General features: G+C 42.4%; 1 pseudogene; it reads left to right on the forward strand.

Annotated features, from left to right (window-relative positions):
- Nucleotides 1-20273: 20273 nt before the first annotated feature.
- On the forward strand, nt 20274-20954 carry LOC142440782 (gem-associated protein 6 pseudogene; annotated as a pseudogene).
- The last annotated feature ends 549 nt before the right edge of the window (nt 20955-21503 follow it).

The raw sequence follows: 21503 nt of genomic DNA on the forward strand, positions 1-21503 counted from the left end.
GACTGTGTGTGTATTCTTTCCATCTTCTTTCAAGGTTTCCTGCAACTTCGATATTTTGTCCAAAGAATAATTCAATATTTCAACACAAGGCTTGATTTTGTTCTTGATTTCTTTCTATTTAAATATTTCTATTTAAAATATTTTTGTTTTCTAATTCTGGTCTTTGCACATTTTATTATAATGTTTAGCTTTGTCTTCTCAAGTTGCCCTTTGAAATTTTCCATTCTGTTCTTTAACTTTATTCTTTCTTCAATCTCTTCTGACATCCACTTTGACCTTTTCTTTCTTCCTGTATTTTTAATGATCTTTTGCTTTCTTTAAGAATGCTGTTTTGGATGCTTTCCCACAGCTCTTTAGATCTTCTGTCATTAATGTTCAATGCATCAAATCTATTCTTGAGGTGCTTTTGAAATTCAGGTGGGACATAGTCAAGATTGTATTCTGCCTCTCTTGTACTTATTTTAATTTTCTTCAATTTTATCCTGAACTTATGTAGGATTAATTGATGGTTTGTTCCACAGTCAACCCCTGGCCTGGTTTTAGTGCTGATATTGAGCTTCTCCATGGTTTCTTCCCACATATGTAGTCAATTTTATTTCTGTGGATCCCATTTGGAGAAGTCCATGTGTATATGTAATCGGTAGGATTATTGTGCCAACCTGGCCAATAAACACATGTGGAGTTAATAAGGTTGCAGTTTAATTGAAGGGCAAAGAGATAAATGACTTGGTGAGCCTTGCCTTTCTGTCTCTAGCTCTCTGATGATCTGACCAGTGTGTGGCTACCTTTGCTAGTTCTCTGCCTCAACTTACGAGCTACATTACCTGTGGGATACCCAACCCGTGGACTGTGTCGCTATAGTTTGAAGTTCCTTCAAGACCTGCTTCACAACAGTGCTGGGCTATACATCACTTGAGCTGGGGAGTGTTGGACCCTGTCATCTGGCTGACTGTTGGTGACCTGTCTTGATGTTGGCTGCTTGTGGCTGGAATGCCTGTATTGCAGTCTTCTGTAGAGAAGACTCAGCTGTCTGCTTCCTTGACTTGCTCCCAGCAGCCCTCGTGAGTTGAAGTACTACCAGTGTATTAACTGTCTCATGGAACGAGTTGAACTGAACCATTTGTACTGCTCTGTGGACTAATTAGTTCTTTATTTATTATGTTATATCTATCTGTCAATCAATCATCTATCTAAAATCAATAATGTCCTGGTTTTGTTTCTCCAGAGAACCCTGTCTAACACAGTATATATGCATATGTCTTTTGTGTTGTTACAAAGAGGTATTTGCTATGAATAAGTGAATGGTTTTGCAAAATTCTATCATTCAATCTCTAAATTCTATTCTATCACCGAGTCCATGTTTTCCAACTACGATTCCTTCCTCTTTGTTTACAATGTTTACATTTCAATCACCAATAATACATCTTGATTGCATGTTTGATCAATTTCCCACTGAAGTTGGTAGAGCTCCTCAATTTCTTCATCACTAGCTTTTATGATTGGTACATAAATTTGAATAAAATATTTATTGGATTTACTTGAATGCAGATAGATATAATCTTATCGTAGACAGCATTTTACTTCTTCAGGATTTCACAATGTCCTCTTTGACAATGAATGCCACGCCAGTCTTCTTGATTGTGTTATCCATGTCATTCTTCTTGATCGTATTAGTTCCAGTATAGTAAATCACATGATTTTCTGATTCAAAATGGCCAATAAGAGTCCATTTCAGTGCACCAATGCCTAAGATATCGATCTTACATTGCTTTTCACTTTTGACAACTTGGAATTTTTCTAGATTCATACTTTGCACATTCTAAATTCCAATCATTAGCATATTGGGGCAGCTGTTTCTCCTTACCTTGAGTCATGCCCCAGCAGCAACTTAAGATCCCAAAGGCTCCACTCCCACAAGTTTAACCCAGTGTACTTCACCATGGTTGACTCCACTCTGAGAAATCAGATCCTCCTTTGTCACATTTCAAATGCCCTCCAACCCAAAAGGCCTATACTCGCAGCACTATCTCCAACAATGTTCTGTTTCCATTCATTAGGCCTTAAGTATATAACAATGTTTCAAAGCTATGTATAAGGTTTTCAGCAACTACTTCCTCCGAAGTGGGGATTAGAGTCCTCCTTCTGTTATTTTTCTGGAAGATCTGCTGAAACCTGTTCACTTTTAGTGACCCTGATACCCATTGGAAACACCAGTGACATAGCTTACAGGATCACAGCAATGCACAAGTCACCACAGTACGACAAACTGAAAGACAAGTAGTGTATCAGTGTATATAATTGGAATATATTAGCTAATATATGCTGATAAGAAGGTGCCCTAACCAGAAGGTCAATAGCTAGAAACCATCAGCTGCTCCTGGGGAGAAAGAGGAGCTATCCTTGTAAAGAGTCCCTGTCTCAGAAACCCACAGGGCAGCTCTACCTTGAACTCAGTGTCTCTAGTTGGCAGTAAGGTAATGTTAAGTGTTAAATATCAAGATAACCTATAAAACAGGTCATACAACCAATAAAGCAAGAAGATTTTCATGACAGTTATCTTTGGATGAAGTTATCTCTGGATGGATGGACACTGTGGGTACAATGATGGGCTCAAGTATTGGAACTATTGTGAGGATGGCACAGGACAGGGCAGCGTTTCGTTCTGTTGTGCATAAAGTAGGATTATCCGAAATACTGGTTAAGGTAGGATTAGTTAAAGTAGGATTATACGAAATACTGGTTTCTTCTTGGTATCTTTCTGTATGTGAATTTTTTATTAACAAGCATGCTTTTATAATACATAATCCACAATACATTTCCATAATACATAATCTGTAAACATTCAGCATTTTAAAGAAGAGTAGAAGGACATACACTAATATACTTGAAAAGGCTATTTCTAGTTGATGAAGCCATGAAAGGTTCCCGACAATTATTTAAACATGAATAATTTTATTCTGTTTATGGAGCAGTGTTGTAATTGAGAAGGAGAAGGATTGGGAGGTGGGGGCTAGTGAAGGAGAAAAAGAAGGGAGTTGTTAAAGGTGACATTAGACATTTTAGACACCTAAACATCTTCTCGTTCCCATTTGTCTCTTTAGTCAAGAGGATGTTGCAGTTTCAGAATGCCAGAAGTTCAACTGAGTAGCATTTGTGGCGAGATATGTACATTTCTTTCTCTTGGGATTTCCACCAAGTGTATTATGACCACTCTAGTAATCGTACCAACTGTAGGGGCCGGAATTCCTTACTGCGGAGGACCCTCGCTTTTAAGGCACAGCTTCTCCATCCACTCTTGTGACTTCAAGCTAGAATTCAATTATAAAGCAGTTAGTGGATTTGGCAAGTTTGTGGAGCGTCAGGTTCTTGAGGCAGCAAGTCTTTCAGGTCTGTGATGTCAGGTCTATGACTAGTTTTTCTCAGAATTGTGGGCCATTTGATGCAAGGGTCCAGACACAGCACTTCCCCGGAGGGATTCCATTTCTGGTCAATTCTTTCGCAGGCAGAATTCAGTTGCCCCAGAATCTGAATTCCATCAGTCGTAGTCTAGCTAGGGACCCTGTTTCCCCCACCCCTTCAGCCCTGGCTGCTTCCCCAACTCTGTCATCATGGAGGGATGGCAACAACAGCAACAATGGCTGCCAAACCAAAGTTCCCCGAGTCAGCAACAGAGGCGGGCCGGGCCGCAGGTGAGATTTGCCCCAAAACCAGAAAAACAAACTTCAGGTATTTGAGCCACTAAATAGCACTATCTATGTTTTCAAGGCACTGGCTAATGGAAACCACTGCTTGATAGAAAGTCTTGAAATTGCTTTACCGCCTTAGCCCTGGCATTCTTTAATCCGCATACCCCCAAGGCTTTGTGGCATCCGGTGTAGCCTATCCACCCATAAAGGCAGTTCACAACATACAATCTTTTCAAATGCCAAAGTTAGGAAAGGAAGGAAGAGTTGTTTCAAATGCCACGGAGACCCAAAAAAAAGAAAAAGTGTTTTTCTAGGACAAAAGAAAAGGAAAGATTTAAATCTGTGCTATTTTTACTCATACACACACAATTCTTTTTTAAAATTCTATTCAGCCTTTGGGTAAAGTACATGGTGTACCCAGAAAGTTCAAATGTCGATCATCATTATTAATGCCCTTGTTTTCCTCACTTGCTGGTTGCCAAATAAAACAACAAATTAAGCATAAACACAGCCACTAGGAGCCCTGAGTATCCTAGATAGAAAAGGCTCCATCAGCTCTTTTGTTTGTTTTCCGATAGGGAGGGTTCCCTCTCTGCAAGCACAACCCCTCTGAGAAGGGTACAGCAAGGTGTCCCAGGTTCCATTTGACTGGATAAGAGATTTCCCTGTATGTTCTTGGGAGGACAGGCACAGAGACAGCCCTTCTGGAAGGTGTTTACTTGTTCAGCAGTGAAAATGAAAAGAGCCAGAGCGGTGACACTCTCCGGGTGTCCATGCTTTCCTCTCTGGGAGTGCGGCCCTCCGTGGTCAGTGGGGCTCCGTGTTGTTTCCTCTGGGGGGTGAGGTGCGTGTGGATGCCACACAGAATTCTCCTATTTTGGCAGACAGTTCTCAGGCTGTCCGGGGAGTCAGGAGCGGGAGGCAGGGATGCTTCAGCCCCAGAGGTATGCAGATTTCAACTAAAGTGGCCAAAGGAATGTCCCAACTGGGCATTTCTACCCAGGAAGCCAGCTAAGGGATTCTTTCTACTTTTGGGAACTTCACTGTGGAAGGAAGAAATGAGTATGGTTTCCTCCCCCAACCCCCACCTCCCCCCTCTCCAACCAACCCCCCCCCCTCATCTTTTTAAAAGCTGAAACAGGAGCAGGATTATAGCTGTTCACGAGCTGACTATGTATACACACACACACACACACACACACTTTAACAACACCAAAGCCTTTAAAATCTTTGGAGCACACGTGAACTCTGATGTTTATGTTGGGGTTTGCATACATAAGGGGTGTGTGTGCGCACGCTGGTCTAATGCACACAGAGCCAGCCAGCCGTCCAGCTGCTCCACATCTGAAAAGGGTGGGAGAGCAAATCGTTCTGTCCATGGTCTGGAATAACTTAAGACTGAGAGACGTAGACTTCAGTTCAACAGTCTGAAAATGTAAGGACTGAAATGAGGTTTGCAGCAAGCCCAAGAATGCCCTTGACATTCAAACCATGCACCCCAGCCTCTCCGACTACCAGACATGTAACTCTACTCTTCCTCAGCCCAGGCTGTGGACGGTCTGCACAGTGTCAGAATTCAACCGGGAGGCCTGAAAAGCCCGGCGGGGTTTTATTTCTTGGAGATAAGCCCAAGCGCTAGTTGCCAAGGTTTGATTTCGATCCTCTCCTTTAATAGAGGCTATCAAATGAAAATATAGACAGAAAGAAAGGAGACCTTCTGGCTGCAGAAATCCACTTTTATTAGATCAATACCAAAGGGACTTAGCATTTACCCAGAAATTGGTTAAGTTACATTTAACCAAATTAAAACACTGCTCAAACAAGTCTGTGAATCAGTCCCTGAAATATTCACCAGGGTTTTGGGTTTTGCCCTGGTTAAACATTAACCTTTCAAAAGGCTGTTGGTCCTGTTTACACATCAGTTGACCCCCTGGGAAATCTGGATGTGTTGAGAAGGTCATTGCCATGACCAGAACGATGACAAAACGGGCTTCTTCCTTTGGTGGATAAGTAAGGGCATCTTCCATGTGGGAAAGGCGGTGTACTTGCCTTGTCAACGGATACTTTTTAGAAAATGGAAAGCATGGCCTTTCTGTGTGACATGTGTCACATGTCTATGTACCGCCTTAGCCCGGGAGTCATCGAGATAGAAAAACTGGCTCAAAAGAGAATTCAAGAAATGGAGTTTATGGAGTAAAAGCAACAGCAAAACCCACCAAAGCATAAGATTGTAAAATTGCATTTTTTGGTGAGACATCATGTGAATGCATGATGCAAAATACTACAGGCGCTTTGAAAAACCAGTGTGGCAGCTTCTTACAGAGCTAAGTATAGCCAGTCCGTATAATCCAGGAGCCATATTTCAGATATTTTCCCCAAATGAGATGAAAACTTATGCCCACAAAAAACCTATATATGATATTTATAGCAGCTTTATTTGTAAGTGCCCCAAATAGAAAGAAGCCACATGTAACTCAATCGGTGAACAGATATCCCTACAATGCATATTGTTGTGGTTCTAGGAACTGTGGAGTACGTTCTGACTCCTAGCAGCCCCAGGAATCACTTGTCCTAGGGTTTGAGCCCATTGTTGCAGCCATTGGGTCACCCATCTTGTCCAAGGTCTTCCTCTTTCTCTGGGCCTCCACTTTACCAAGCATGATGGCCTTTTCCAGGGCCAGGTCTCTCCTGACAACATGTCCAAGCGGCATGAGACAAGTGCCTTAGAGTAGTCAACGAAACACAAGTAAACATCTTCCTTGTAATGTCTGCTTGGAGCCCAAATCCATTTGACATCAGTAATAACAGCCCTTCTTCCACGTCCTCTTCTGAATCAGGTGTGGATCTTTGCTAGTTCCTTGTCAATGTACTACTGCAATCATTGTTGAATGGTCTTCAAAGTTTTACCTGCACGTGATGGTAGTGATACTGTTCTACAATTTGAGCCTTCTGTTGGGTGACCTTTCTTTGGAATGGGCACAAATACGGATCTCTTCCAGTCAGTTGGCCAAGTAACTGTCTTCCAAATTTCCTGGCATAGACTAGTGGGTGCTTCCAATGCGCTATCAGTTTGTTGAAACATTTCGGTTGATATTTCATCAATCCTGGAGCCTTGTTTTTAGTTAATGCTCTTGAAATGGTTGGATGTCGAATGGCTCTTTTTGGTTTAGTGACTGTGTAGTCTTTCCATGTTCTTCTGACCATATTTTGCCCGTAGGATGTTTCAATATTGCAAGCTGAGACTTGAATTTTTTCTTAAGTTCTTTAGGTTTGAGAAATGCTGAGTGTGTTCTTCCTTTTTTGTTTTCAAAATCTAGGGCTGGACACATTTCGTTATAATATCTTACTTTGTCTTCTCAAGCCGCCTTTTGAAATTTTCTGTTCAGTTCTTTGACTTCATAATTTCTTCCATATACTTTAGCTACTCTATGATTAAGAGTATGTTTCAACCCAAATCCATTTACAGGATCCACCCATTGATTAAAACTCAGGTGAATTACATCTGACCTTAATCAGTGTGAATAGCACTGTTATCAGACAGCGTCCATTGTAAAGCTGATTTTGGCAGATGTAGTTAGGTTAAAATGTAATATCTTATTTTATCTCCCTTTTGATCTATTTAAAAATTATTTAAGTTTAAATGACAATAACAAAAAGTGAAGGGGAAATGCTTGTGAAGGAAGTCTCTAGTGAGTCCCCTCTGACCATAAACCAGGGATGTGATTAGCTTTGCTCTCATGCAGAGTGCGTTGTTGGCAAGGGGATTATTGTAAATGCTGTTCTGTTGAAATTGGACACCATATTGTACCCTTTTGACCCATTTAAATTTGTTCTAGTTTATATATGTTCTGCATTCATTTCAAGTGAGGGGTTTCTCTGTTTTATTTTGTTATTGCTGTTAGATTTTTTCTTTGCATTTTTTTGTATATGAAATCCAAGTTGGGAATTCTATAGACAGAGTAACTAGATTAATGGTTTCTTGAGGGGGTATGGCAGGAGAGGTTGGAGAAAAGTGGGGAGCTAAGAATGAGTAGAAGAAAGAAGAAAATGTTCTAAAATTGACTGTGGTGATGCTCTGCACAACTCCCTGATATAATTGAACTATTGAATTGTAAGTTTCAGAGTCCGGATATTCACTTTGATTTTTCTTTCTTTCTTGTCTTTTTAATGACCTTTAGCTTCTTTGTGTATGAGGCTTTTGATGTCCGCCCACAGCTCATCAGGTCTTCTGTTATCAGTGTTTAATGCATCAAATCTCCATAGTTTCTTCTGACAGATGTAGTCAACTTTTTTCTGTGTATTCCATCCAGAGAAGTCCATGCATACAGTCACCTTTTCTCTTGTTGAAAAGGGTATTTGCAATGAAGTCTTGCAAAATTCTGTCATTCAATCTCCAGCTCTATTTCTGTCATTACATCCTTATTTCCCAGTGACAGTTCCTTCTTTTTATCCAACTTTTTTGTTCCAATCGCCAACAATTATTGGTGCTTCCTCATGGCATATTTGATCAATTTCAGGCTGAAGATGTTGGTAGAACTCAATTCCTACATTACTAGCTTTCATGTTTGTTGCATACATTAAAGTAACAATTACAGTGATTGGATTTCTTTGTATGTGGGTAGACATTCGATCACAGACAGGATTGTACTTCAGAATAAATCTTGAAATATCCTTTTTAATGATGAGTGCAACACTGTTCCTCTGGATTGTGTTATTCCCATCATTGTAAGCCATGTGGCTTTCTGATTCAAAATGGTCAATACCATACATTTTAGCTCACTGAAGCATAGAATATTGATCTTTATGCATTCCATATCATTTTGAATGACCTCAAAATTTCCTAGATTTATACTTCATACATTCCAAGTCCCAATTATTAATTTATGTGTGCAACTGTCTTTTCTCACTTTGAGCCGTGCCCCACCAGCAAAGGTCCAGAAGGCTTTAATTCACTACATCCGGGTCATTACGATTGACTCTGCTTTGAGATGGCAGCTCTTCCTCAGTCGCATTTTGAGTGCCTTTTGATGTGAGGGGCTTATCTTCTGTTACTGTTTATGACAATGTTCTGCTTCTAGTTATTAGGTTTTCAACAGCCGACGATTTTCCAGTGTTATCCATCGGGTTTTCATGGGCTAACTTCTCCCTCTTCCTAGTCAGTTCCTCATCTGGAAGCGCTGTTCAACACGGTTCACTTTGGGTGACTCTGCTGGCATTTGAAACACTGGTGACATAGTTTTCAGTATCACAGCAGCACACATGCCACCACAGTAGGACAATCTGACAGACATATGGTGGATGACTGATATTATTTAGTGATTAAAAGGAATAAGCTAAATGGGGAGCTGATATCAGGGGCTCTAGTGGGAAGATAATGCTTTGAAACTGATGATGGCAGCATATGTGCAAATGTGCTCGACACACTGGATGAATGTATAGACTGTGATAAGAGATGTAAGAGCCCCCAGTAAAAATATTTAATTAAATAAAATTGGGAAAAAATAAAACGAATAAGCTGTCAAACCATGAAAAGACATGAGTGTGTTGTTTACAAAATGAGAGACACCCCCCCCCCCCATCTGAAAAGGCTACAAACTATATGATTTCAAGTACATGACATTCTGCAGAGGGCAAGAGTCAGACAGTAAAAAGATCAGTGGTTGCCAGGGGTGTGGGGAAGAAGAGGGGCAAACACAGAGGATGTTTAGTATGATGAAGGTATTCTGTATGGCACTATCATTGTGGTTGCCGAGCATTACTCAGATGTCAAAACCCATAGGACAACACAAAGGGTGCGTCCTGATGGACACTACACACTTTAGCAATAATGTATCAATGCCAGCTCACTAATTGTACCAGGTGTACCACAGGACTGCAGGATGTTAGTAGAAGTAGGGACTCTGTTATACATACGGTCACTATTAGTGGGCACCAACTCAATGACACCTAACCCCTTCACCTTTGGATGATCAGAAGATATCATAGGAGTAGTGAGGGACTGACTATGCAAGCATTGGAAGGACAAAGGGAAGAAGTTGAATATTAAAGTTTAAAACCTTAGAACGCACTGCTATTGAGTCAATTCTGACTTATAGGCGAGCGTAGAATTGCACCCTACAAATTTACAAGATGGTAACTTTTTAAGGGAGTAGAAAGTCCCATCTTTCTCCCTGCTGGTGGTTCTGAACTGCTGACTCTGTGGTTAGCAGCCCAGCTCACAGCAACTATGCCACCAGGGCTCCTTAGGACCTGAGAGTAGGGCCCAAAGACCTAGAATGCTCTGCCTGATGCTTCAGCAACTCAGAGGAGGGACCCTATGGAGCTAAGGAACAACGGGGAAAGAAAACAAAACTCTTTTATTGGATTGATTAGATTACCACTTGTCTTGAATAGTAAGCAATGAAAAAAAACTATTGTGCTCTGAACAGAGTGGGTGTTGTACAAACATTTGCTGGTTATTGGTGATGTAAGAAGTGAGAGGAGAAAGCCCACACATGGAAATATCCCAGTTAGAATTTGACGAAGGCAGCTGACCTTAAAAGCAGCAGCAGCAACAACCACCACCCAAACGCTCTTCTTTGAAAATAAGTTTCCCTTTTCATTTAAAATCTTGTCTCTATTGCAAGAGCTAGGAATTACATCTCAGAATTTCCCAAAATGCCTTACAATTGTGGCAAGAGGTTAAACTATCCAAGAAGACAATGGGGTGAATTGATGAAGAGAGTTGAACATTGCATGCATGTCTGGGCTTCTTCCTTTGGGCTCCCATGAGCTATGGGGAGTGCGGGTGCCAATGATGTACAAAGGTCTTCCCTTTGCCACAAATAGCTGTGCTATTCTGAGGGCCTGAGGGCCTCCGTGAGGCAATGAAGACAGTGTATTTGAGAGCTGAACCCCACTCTAAAATGATTTCAGATTCCAGCAAGGAAGTTTCCAGTGGACCATGCTAAGTCTCACCAGTGAGATCAGCCTTAGATGAACGACTTTCTAAGGTGTTGGTGCCGAGAGCAGGCAGCAAGCTGGAATGCAGGATGCTACCCTTTAAGGTCTAACCGCCCCAGAGGCCAGTTAATTTGGCTTTGATCCAAGCATACAAACTTTTCTCTCCACTCCTCATGAGCTGAGTTACAAATGAGGGTGCTTAGGGTGGTCAGAGAGGAGCCATAAATGCATGCACATCCATTGCTTTCCTAGAAAATCAAGTGAAAGCCCAAACACACTAGTTCCTGTGGAGGCCGTTCTTACTCCTGGAGATCCTGTGTGACAACTAGAACCGTGTTCCCCAGCGATTTCAGTGGCTGCTTGTCCTGAGGTAGATAACTCAGCCTTTCTTCTAAAACGCCACTGGGTCAAGTCCAACTGCCATCTTTCTACTTAGAATTTGAGTGCTTAACAGTTGTGCCACTCAGGGTCTCCAAAGCCCAACTGCTGTCGTTACATACCAGAGACAGAATCGTGATTAACCAACAGAAGATTCAGTATTTCCAATGACTCTTCTGCCCTCACAGCATTCTGGATATGAGGAAGCTTCCACGTCAGGATATGCAGTTGGGTGAGGCAACTCTTGCTTGAACTGGAGGATGATTTTGAGTCACCGTGTCTCCTGATGCCCCTGTTGTTGCTAATGGTCCATCACTTTCCTCTCCTCCACCTTGAAACCTCAGAGACCCACCTTAGCTTCTTCTATGACTTGCCCTAAGAATTAATCAGTACAACCTTTTCGCTTTTTGCCTCACGGTACCTTTTATATCCAACTCTCATATCTGTGCCGGTGCCTTTCCATTCCCACTGCCATTCTCTCCCACTTAAACAGGCCCTGGCCTTTTAACACCCCAGGTATTCCTCTCTGTAAATTCATCTTCCCAACACCATTTTTTATCATTTCACTCTTCCACTCAAAGCTTTCAGTGGCACATTCCCTGGGAGCTATTCGGTAAAGGTCTAAATGCAACCAAGCGTCTGCAGGCTATAAAAATGTGGCCTGGAATTACTCTTCCAATTTCAGGTCTCCCTACATGAATTATACATTCTTCCCAAATGAGTCTCTACTCACTGTCCCTGAAACACTTGACTCATTCTGTTTGTGCCGCCTTTTCCCAGGCTGTGCCCCCTGCCTGGAACGCCCTCCCTCGCCAGCACTTACTCACACACCCTGGTCTTCTCAGGGAGCTTCTCACAGACAGTTCCTGCCTTCCGAAGCTACATATCTTACTCCATGCTGGGCTGGTCTTACAATCTACATTCTCAGTTTTAAAGAACGTCTTTAAAAGACTTGGAATGTGAGCGTGCGTGCGCTTCCAGCTTTATTATTTGACACCGTGGCAGAAAATGATGGAGTCCAGGCTTGTGGCCAGTTACTTACTTGCAGTTGCTGATCTGTTCATCCCAGAACCTGGTGGGTTCTCTATGGACATGGCTTTGGTTTTCACCCAATCTGATCTTAGGTGGGACTGCCAAAATAGGAAATCATATTGCTAACGGGCACTAAGAGGCAGTGCAACTCCAAGTGCAGCCCTAGCATCTGCAGAGTGATTGTTAGAAATGAGACCCATGGGTGCCACCCACCCTACTGCCTCTCACTGCCATCAAGTCAATGCAGACTTGTATCAACCCCCCTGGGTTTCTGAGACTGGAATTGGTTCTGGGAGCAGAAAGCCCACTCTTTCTCTCGTGGAGCTGCTGGTGGTTTCAAACTGCCGACCATGCAGAGCATAACCCGACGCATAGCCACTCTACCACCAGGACTCCTAGCCCTCCTGATGGGGAATCTGTATTTCAGCCAGAGGGCTGGGTCATTTGTATGCTCAGTCAAGTTTGAAGAGCACCGCTGCAGGATGATTTCTTGACAAGGTGCAAAGGGACAGAGTGAGATCATGGAAATGATTTCTGAAATAGAAACCAGAAGCTCAGAGTTCCGTGTCATTTGCTAACTGGTGAGCCCAGAAAAAGCACTGACCCATTCTGGGCCTTGTTTTCTGATCCCTCAGCTGGGAAGAACACTTCTGGAAGTTTTATGGGGGTGTTTTGTGAGGTTAAAAAGAACATGTATGTAAACACGATTTAAAAGCCTGTAAGAGGCGAGGAGGGAGAGTGAAGGGATGGGGGGGAAAGAGCCAAGAGCCACAGGGGGTGGGAGGGGCGGCTGTCACTGGGACAGTGTCAGTGTTTGGAAGAGGCGGGCTGTGCACTTAGGTTGAGTGGGTTTTCTTTGGTCTGGGCTGCAGTCAGCCAATGAAAGAGAACAATGATACTTTTTAAAATGAATCAAATGGACATTTACAAAAAGAGAGGAGGTTCCCAACCTTAGAACCTCTCCAGGGCCCTGACCCATCAGATGCCAAAGCCTGGTTTGCGTGGTTATCAAGGGAGGCAAAGTAAAATGGAAACGGACTTAAATTCTTTGGTGACACACAAGATACTTTCAGACAAATGTTTAAAATAATAAAAAATTTTAAATGATATAAGGTTGATAAATATTTTAAATGATGGTTCTCACTGCTTTATGTTGCATTTCTTCGGGTCATACAGACGGCTCATGGCCGAGCAGGACTCCCTCAGCATGGCTCTCCTGACTTGAAGTGCAGTCCACAATGAGTGTGTCTTCCCATCCACACGGATGCTGGAAAAACCTTGGCACTGAAAGAAGCAGCTGGAATAATCTTTGGAGAATGGAATTTGGTGATGTGTCTCCAGAGTCCTTAAATGGGTTTCTCCCCTATGACCCAGTTATTTCTCCATTAGGAATCTATCCGACGGAAATACAATCACCACATATTTAGAATAGAAAAATATGCTAGCATTCTGATTGTCCTACAATGGAGTTAGTTGTTGCTTGCTGATCACGACACCTATATGCCTATTGGACAGAGTAGAATTGCCCCCATAGAGTCTCCTACGCTACGATCTTTATGAAAGCAGATCAGAAGGTCTTTTCTCCCATATAATCTTTTAATATGTTTGAACTCCAGATGTTTTGGTTAGCAGCCAAACGCTTAGCCATAAGACATTCACAGAAGAGTATGTGAGGTAAGTGAGGAGGCTTCAAAAAGTTTGTGGCAAAGTGGAGTGGAAAGGTGTGGAACTTGGCAGTAGAGTCCAAGCTTTTTGAAGCACCTTCGTAGTAGGCAACTATTAAAATTCTGGTGTAAAAGTTTGTACACTAAAACTCACTCCCATTGAGTTAATTCTGACTGATGGGGACTCTGTAGGACAGAGTAGATTACCCCTTTGAATTTTAAAGTTCGCAAATCTTTCTCCAGCAAAACAGCTGGTTGGTTCAAAGGGCTGATCTTGTGCTTAGCTGCCCAATGTGTAGCTTACTACGCTACCAATGTTTTATATGATATTAAGCCAACAAAGAGGTAGGTCGTACAATTATATATAAAATATGAGTTCCAAACCTACTGGATGTAGATTTCAACTTATAGGGACCTTCTAAGACAGTGGTTCTCAACCTTCCTCATTCCACGACCCTTTAATACAGTTCCTCGTGTTGTGGTGACCACTCCCCCAACCATAAAATTATTTTTGTTTCTACTTCATAACTGTAATTTTGCTACTATTATGAATTGGGCAAGCCCTGGGAAAGGGTTATTCGACCCCAAAGGGGTCTCGACCCACAGGTTGAGAATCACTGCTCTAGGACATAGCAGAACTGTCTGTGAGGGTTTTCAGGGCTGTGCATCTTTCTGGAAGCAGGCAGCTTCATTCTTTTAATGAGGCTTGGCTCATGGGGTTGAGGCTGCTGGGTCTGAGACTGGTGAGTTCAATGACTGACCTTTGGGTTAGTGCCCAATACTTAATCCACTGTACCACCAGAGCTCCTAAAGTATCAGTTATCAACCCTACAGTCATCAAGTAGATTTCAGCACATACTGCCCCTATAGGACATTGTAGAACTGCCCCGTTGGGTTTCGGAGCCTATACATCTTTACTGGGCAGACAGTCTCCTCTTTCTCCCACAGAGCAGCTGGTGGGTTCAAACTAGTCATCTTGATATTAGCAGTCCAACGTGTAACTCACTATGCCATGCTGATGGCAAGGGTGTTGCCCCCACACCCCAGCTCAGGTCCCCCCCTTCCCTAGATGCCACCCTGGGTGAGCACAACAGGGGTGGCGAGGTGGTTGCCAATGTCACTTCTACTTGGATTTAAGGAGGGAGCCTCCAAGTCTGAGCCAATGCTTTACAATTTCAGGCTTTGGCTCTAAGGTAATCCAGCTGATCTGATGCTAAAACGTAGAATCGACTTTCTTTGCTATTTTAGCCCCTTCAGAGTAAGCTTTTGTAAACTGACTTAACCTTTGTACACCCTATAGGAAATGTTTTCTCTGTCACCAGACAGTAGCAGGATACTGGCAGCCCATTCCCAGAGGGTCTGGATACACAGCTTTATTAAACATCTTCTTTACGATAGACCCCAGGAATAGGCATCCTCAAGAAAGTAGATTGGATAGCATTTTTCTAGAAAAGCAAGCCCAGTGGTTGTTTGGTGCCCGTCTCACTTGAAAAGCTCATCAGAAGGGGCTTCAAACATTGATGGAACATTTTTCCATGGAAATATCTGGTGATAGTTACATAATCTGGTGTCAACTTAAAGATATTAAGAGTGAAAGGATGGAGCCTGGACTGTCAATCAGGTCACAGCCTGATGATGCCTCCTTGAGGGCATGACCTTCTCATGAGGGTTTGGGGAACTTCCCCTCTGTGTGTGGAGGAGGGACACACACTCTCTCTGATTCACATTCCTGTGACAAGTCACATGGAGCCATGCTGATGGCAGCCAGCACTGAGATGCTTCGACCGCCTTTAGATCCACAAGACTCTTCATTCACCAGCCTGTGATCTTCCTGCATTTGGCATCATTGCATGTGGTGCATGAGTCTGAAGAGAAATTTATAGACTAGTGTCAGACATATAGGCTAATATCGGTTTCTGGACTTGATCTGGACTGGGCTGGGATGTTCTCTCAATATCCAATTGCTTTTGCTAGAATAACAGTTTAAAAAGCTCGCTCTTGCACATGTATGAGTGTCACTGGATCTGTTTCTCTAGTCTAACCCGGTCTAACACAAATGTGGTGACACCTCTTCTATGCTTGCAATTATACATGCTTAACCAATCATGTCATCCTACATCGATATTATCAGCCAATCCCAGGAAAAGTCCCGCTTTGAGATGTCCCACCTTTAACTTTGTCAATTGCTTTCCATCCCGTCATAGCGTGGGGTTTGGTCCCTGTTTTAATCCTATGGGAGTGATTGTTTCCTTGCTGCTCCTCAGAGTAATCCATTTTCATGCTGTGATTTTGGGTGTTCCCCAGGTTTGGACAGTTCTATGGATTTTCAGTATCTCTTTTATTTTACTCTAATGGAGTGTGCGTTTTCACTCTTGGACAAGTATGGTGTCCACCATGGCTTTAAAAAAGTGTGTAGGGAATAGCACGAACCTGGAAACAGACTAAATTCCCATCAATAGAAGAGTGAGTAAAAAAACTCTGGTACATACACCCAGTGGAATAGTATGCATTCCTAAAAAGACAGCACTGAAACCATGAAACACCTCAACTCATGGAGGGATCTGGAAGACATTATGCTGAGTGGAGTTAGTCAACCACGAAAGGACACATACTGTGAGTCCCCTGCAGTAGGGACAGCAGCAGAATGGGCACAAGCTCAGGCTTGTAGGACATCCAGTCTGCTGGCCTGGGACCAAACAGCCTGGTAAAGAGTCGGACCAGTGCCAATGAACCACACATGATCCGCTCCAGGTAAGTACAGTGTAGGTGACTTCGCTGGAGGGCACCTCAGCACAGGGAGATCAAATGGACAGGGAGGAGGGGGTGGGATACTATCTGCTGAGTGGTAGCCAAGTGGAGCTGGGCTGGAGAAGGAGGCGTCCCTGGTAGAGGCATGAGGCCTACTGATGTGAGTGCAGAAGTGAGGAGAGGGAACAGTCAAGTTTGGGAGAACATAGGTGCTTCTCAGTTGAGAGGAGGGGAGGGAGAGCGGCCTTCCAGGTAAGGGGAAGAGAGACTGAGGATTTGCCCTTGGGAACAGTAGGTGGGAGGGTCTCTAGTGGCAAAGGCGAGCTAAATGATGTAAGCTTGGCCAACATCACAACCAAATACAATGTGTGATGTTGGATTGGATTTTGCTTCAGAGGCAAAAGAAATTGCCACAAAGAAGAGTATTTCAACAATTTGAAAATTTGCATTTGGACTTTATATTAAAAAATAATATTGCATCAGTGTTTCCTGAATTTGACAATTGTGCCTTCATTATTCCAAAGTATGTCCTCATTCTTAGGAAGTACACAAACAGTGCTTAGATGTCTGCAACTCAATCTCAAATTTTAGTAATAGTAATATAAGTATCAAAAGAATATTAAATATCAAAATTGTATATAGAGAAAAATATAAAATTATAAGACTGAAAAATCAAAACACACTACCATCAAGTTGATTCTGATTCAGAGAGATCCTGAAGGACGAGTGGAACCATTCCTTAGGGCATCTAAGACTATGAATGTTGACAGGAACAGATAGGCTCTCTCTCAGAGCCTTTCCCCACACATTTTTTTGGAGGGGGAGGGTACTTTTTAATTTGCTGTTTCTATTTTTTTCCCCCAACAGTTTCATTGGCATATAGTTTACATATCCTAGAATTGAATTAGTTAAATTATTCAGACTTATCAAGGGGGAATTTCACATAGTGCATTTATTTTGCCTGCACTTCCTTCATATAAATCAAATATAGTTTGAAGAGCATTCTAAGTAGTTTATAAAACAGCATATTTTTTAAATCATTTTGTTAGGGGCACATACAACTCTTATCACAATCCATACATACATCACTTGTGTAAAGCACATCTGTACATTCATTGCCCTCTTCATTCGCAAAACATTTGCTCTCCACTTAAGCCCTTGGCATCAGCTCCTCATTTTCCCCCTTCCTCCCCGTTTCCCCCTCCCTCATGAACCCTTGATAATTTATAAATTATTATTTTGTCATATCTTGCCCTGTCCGACGTCTCCCTTCACCCACTTTTCTATTGTTCATCCCCCAGGGAGGAGGTTATATGTAGATCCTTGTAATCGGTTCCCCCTCATTTCTTTTTTTTTAACAGCTGCACATAGTTTTTATTTCCAAATTAGTCCTAAGTGTCTTCACAGCATGGCCTCTATTGCTCAATCTTAACAAACATTTGGTTTATCAGAATTGTTCATTTAATAAATATCCGTCTACTAATGGATTGAATAGACAAGTATTTTTGGCTTTAATCATTGATTGGTGTATTGCCTCTACATTTTCATGAGAATTCAGACAGCACAAGTGAACCTATTGGGAATCCATAGATGCTACCCAAGACAGATCTAAGTCTATGTGGTGCGTAAGGCTAGAGAAAACTATGCTGGTCTTCTTCTATTCTGGTCTACTTGGTCTTGTTCTGTACTTCCAGGACCATCCCTAACCTTTGTGGAACCTAGGGCAAGGGTGCAAATGAAGGTCTGCCGACTATCTGCCTAAATATTGAAAAAGTTATCAACCAAGCTAACAAACTGTTGTTGTTAGGTGCCATCCACTCCGTTCCAACCCATAGCGACCCTGTGCACAACAGAACGAAATACTGCCCGGTCCTGTGCCGTCCTTATAATGATTCCTACGCCTGAGCCCATTGATGCAGCCACGGTGCCAAGCTATCTCGTCAAGGGCCTTCCTCTTTTTTGCCACCCCTGCACTTTACCAAACATGATGTCCTTCTCCAGAAACTTGTCTCTCCTGACAACATATCCAAAGTATGTAAGAAGAAGTCCTGCTACTCTTGTCTCTACGGGGTACTCTGGATGTACTTCCAAGACAGATTTCATTGCCCTTTTGTCAGTCCATGGTACTTTCAATGCTCTTCTCCAGCACCCAATTCAAATAAATCAATTATTCTATGGTCTTCTTTAGTCAATGTCCAACTTTCACATGCACATGAGACAATGGAGAATATTATGGCTTGGTCAGGTGTACCGTGGTCCTCAAAGTAACATCTTTGCTTTTCAGTTCTCTAAAGAGGTCTTGTACAGTAGAGTTACCGAATTCAATACTTCTTTTGATCTCTTGACTGCTGTTTCCATGAGCACTGAGAGTGGATCCAAGTAAGACAAAACCCTTGACAACTTCAATCTTGTCTCCATTTATCATGCTGTTACCTATTGATCCACTTGTAAGGATTTTGGTCTTCCTTACACTGAGTTGCAATCCAAACTGAAGGTTATGATCCATGATCTTCATCAGCAAGTGCTTCAGTTCCTCCTCACTTTCCGCAAGCAAGGTGTGTCATCTGCATAGTGGAGGTTCTTAACAATCTCCCACCAACCCTGATGCCACACTCTTCTTCACATAATCCAGCTTCTCTGATGATTTGCTCCGCACACAGAGTGAACAGGTATGGTGAGAGGTTGCAACCCCGACACACACCTTTCCTGATGTTAAACCATGCCCTTCCCTTGCTCTGTTAGCATAACTACCTCTTGATCATGTATGAATTCCTCATGAGCACAACGAAGTGTTCTGGAATTCCCGCTGTTCTTAAGGTAATCCACAGTTTACTAAGGTTCACAGGCTCAAGTGCCTTTGCATAGTCAATGGAACACAGGTAAATATCTCTCTCGTAGAAGAAGCTGGGGAAACATGTTACCCCAGGGGCCTGGGCAGCCATCATGTAACCATGAGTGGAACCAGGCTTAGAAAGAAGTTATCTATCTAGAAAGCAGAGTGAGAGGGGAAGAAGTTGCATCTCTAGAAACATTGTTAAGCCACCGATTCCACCATCCCTCTACTTTTCCTACTCTATGAAGCATAAATGGTTTGATCTTTTAATCTGTAAGAGTCAGAATTTTTGTACTTGCAGCTGAAAATATTGTAATTGACAGACAACGAAGCACTTGAACAAACTGAGACCCTGAGATACTGGGGAAAGTATCCGATTTCTAAGCATAGTGGACTGGGTTCATTTCATACCAACGGTTTAGATTGTACCCTTTTTTTCAAGAGTATTCTGAATCCTTTTCAGTTCCACAAATTCGAAGTGTTCTCTCTCCCTCGGGGTCTTTGTATACACTGTTCCCCTCTTCCTGAAACAGTTTATTCTGCCATTTTGTTTAGTTGAGACTGACTCAGCCTTTAAGCTTCTATCAGAACCTGAGGCTCAAGAAAATTACCTATGTCCTCAAGTGTCAGTCCAGTCTTCCCCCTCATCTTCGCGCAGGGACATCACATGTTTTCCCGTAATAGTAATTTTCAAACTAAATTGAAATCGCTTGTATCTCTGTGGGAAGGCAGAGACAATATTTGTGTTGGGTATTGTAGGACCTGGCATCTTGAACAGACATGATCAACACATACTGAATGAGGGAATGACTAAAATAAGTGTGTATCCTTTCTATTCAAGTTTTAACATGATTTGGCTTTTTTAAAAAAAGATAGATGAAATCTATTATAAGTATGTATCAGTAATGCAATGATTTGTTTTTCCTTTTAAAAAATGTCTTCTGGTGTGTCTACTCCCGGGCAGCAGTGGGATCCACAAGCCCGTCCGCGGTGAAAGATGAGCCTTGGTACTGCCTTCAAGGGTGGTCTCCGACACCCACCAGGGCTGTTCCGTGCCAGGAGCAGGCATGGCCTCTATGGCAGGGAGTTGCAATGACATCTGGAAAGCTGACAGGAGCCTTTTCAAGAAAGAAAGATGGCAACCATGAATGAATGGATGAAGAAAAGCCCTTTAGAATGGCAAGATTACATTTACGAAGAAGTCAAAGTGACAGCCAGTGAAAAGGAGTACAAAGGGTGGGTTCTAACCACAGATCCAGTCTCTGCCAGCATTGTCCTTGTGAACTTCCTGGAAGACAGCAGCCTGTCTGTGACCCGGGTTATGGGACATGCTATCCAGACTGTTGAAACTTTGAATGATGGCGACCACAGCGTGAGAGAGAAGCTGATGCATTTGCTCACGTCTGGAGACTGTCAAGTGCACAGCCATGAGGATCTGGAGAAGAGAAAAAACAGCTTAAAGAGGTGGCTGGAGAAGAATCACATCCCCGTGACTGAATAGGGAGAATCGCAGACCATCTGTGTGGCTCAGGTCCTGACTATAGAGCCCCCGTACGGCCCGGAAAACTGCATCAGTTCTAATGAGATTATCCTGTCCCGAGTTCAGGACCTTACTCAAGGACATCTTGCAGGCAGCTTCCCAGTCAGAAGGAAATAATGGCAAATGAGATAGTTGACATGAGACTCCTGGTTTTTGCCTTCATAAAATGGTTTGCATCTCACATTATAAAACATTAAAAAATAATAAAAAATAAATAAAAAGTGTCTTCTTGGGAAATAAAGGAAAGAGCTAGGAGGCAAAAGATATTTATAAAGTTATAAATATAGGAATATATATGTAAATATATTAATATATAATAATAGGGATATAGGTCTATGTACATATATTTATGTTAAGTATCAAGGTAGCAGATGGATGTCGGGCCTCTAATCAAGTTCTCCCTCAATGCAAGAACACTTTTTTCTAATAACCTGGCATTCTGTGATGCTCACCTTCCCAACATGATCGCTGAAGACAAAATGGGTGCATCTGCAAATGTGAAGAAAGTTGATCGTGCCCGGCTATGAGAAGATATAGCATCTTAGGTCTTAAAGATTTGAAGTTAAACAAGCAGCCATCTAGGAGGAAGCAACAAAGCCCACATAGAAGAAGCACATTAGCCTGTGTGATCATGAGGTGTCACGGGATCAGGTATCAGAAGATCCAAAACAAACAATTAC

Source organism: Tenrec ecaudatus, chromosome 2 (genome assembly GCF_050624435.1).
Source record: "Tenrec ecaudatus isolate mTenEca1 chromosome 2, mTenEca1.hap1, whole genome shotgun sequence".
NCBI classification, from domain to species: domain Eukaryota; kingdom Metazoa; phylum Chordata; class Mammalia; order Afrosoricida; family Tenrecidae; genus Tenrec; species Tenrec ecaudatus.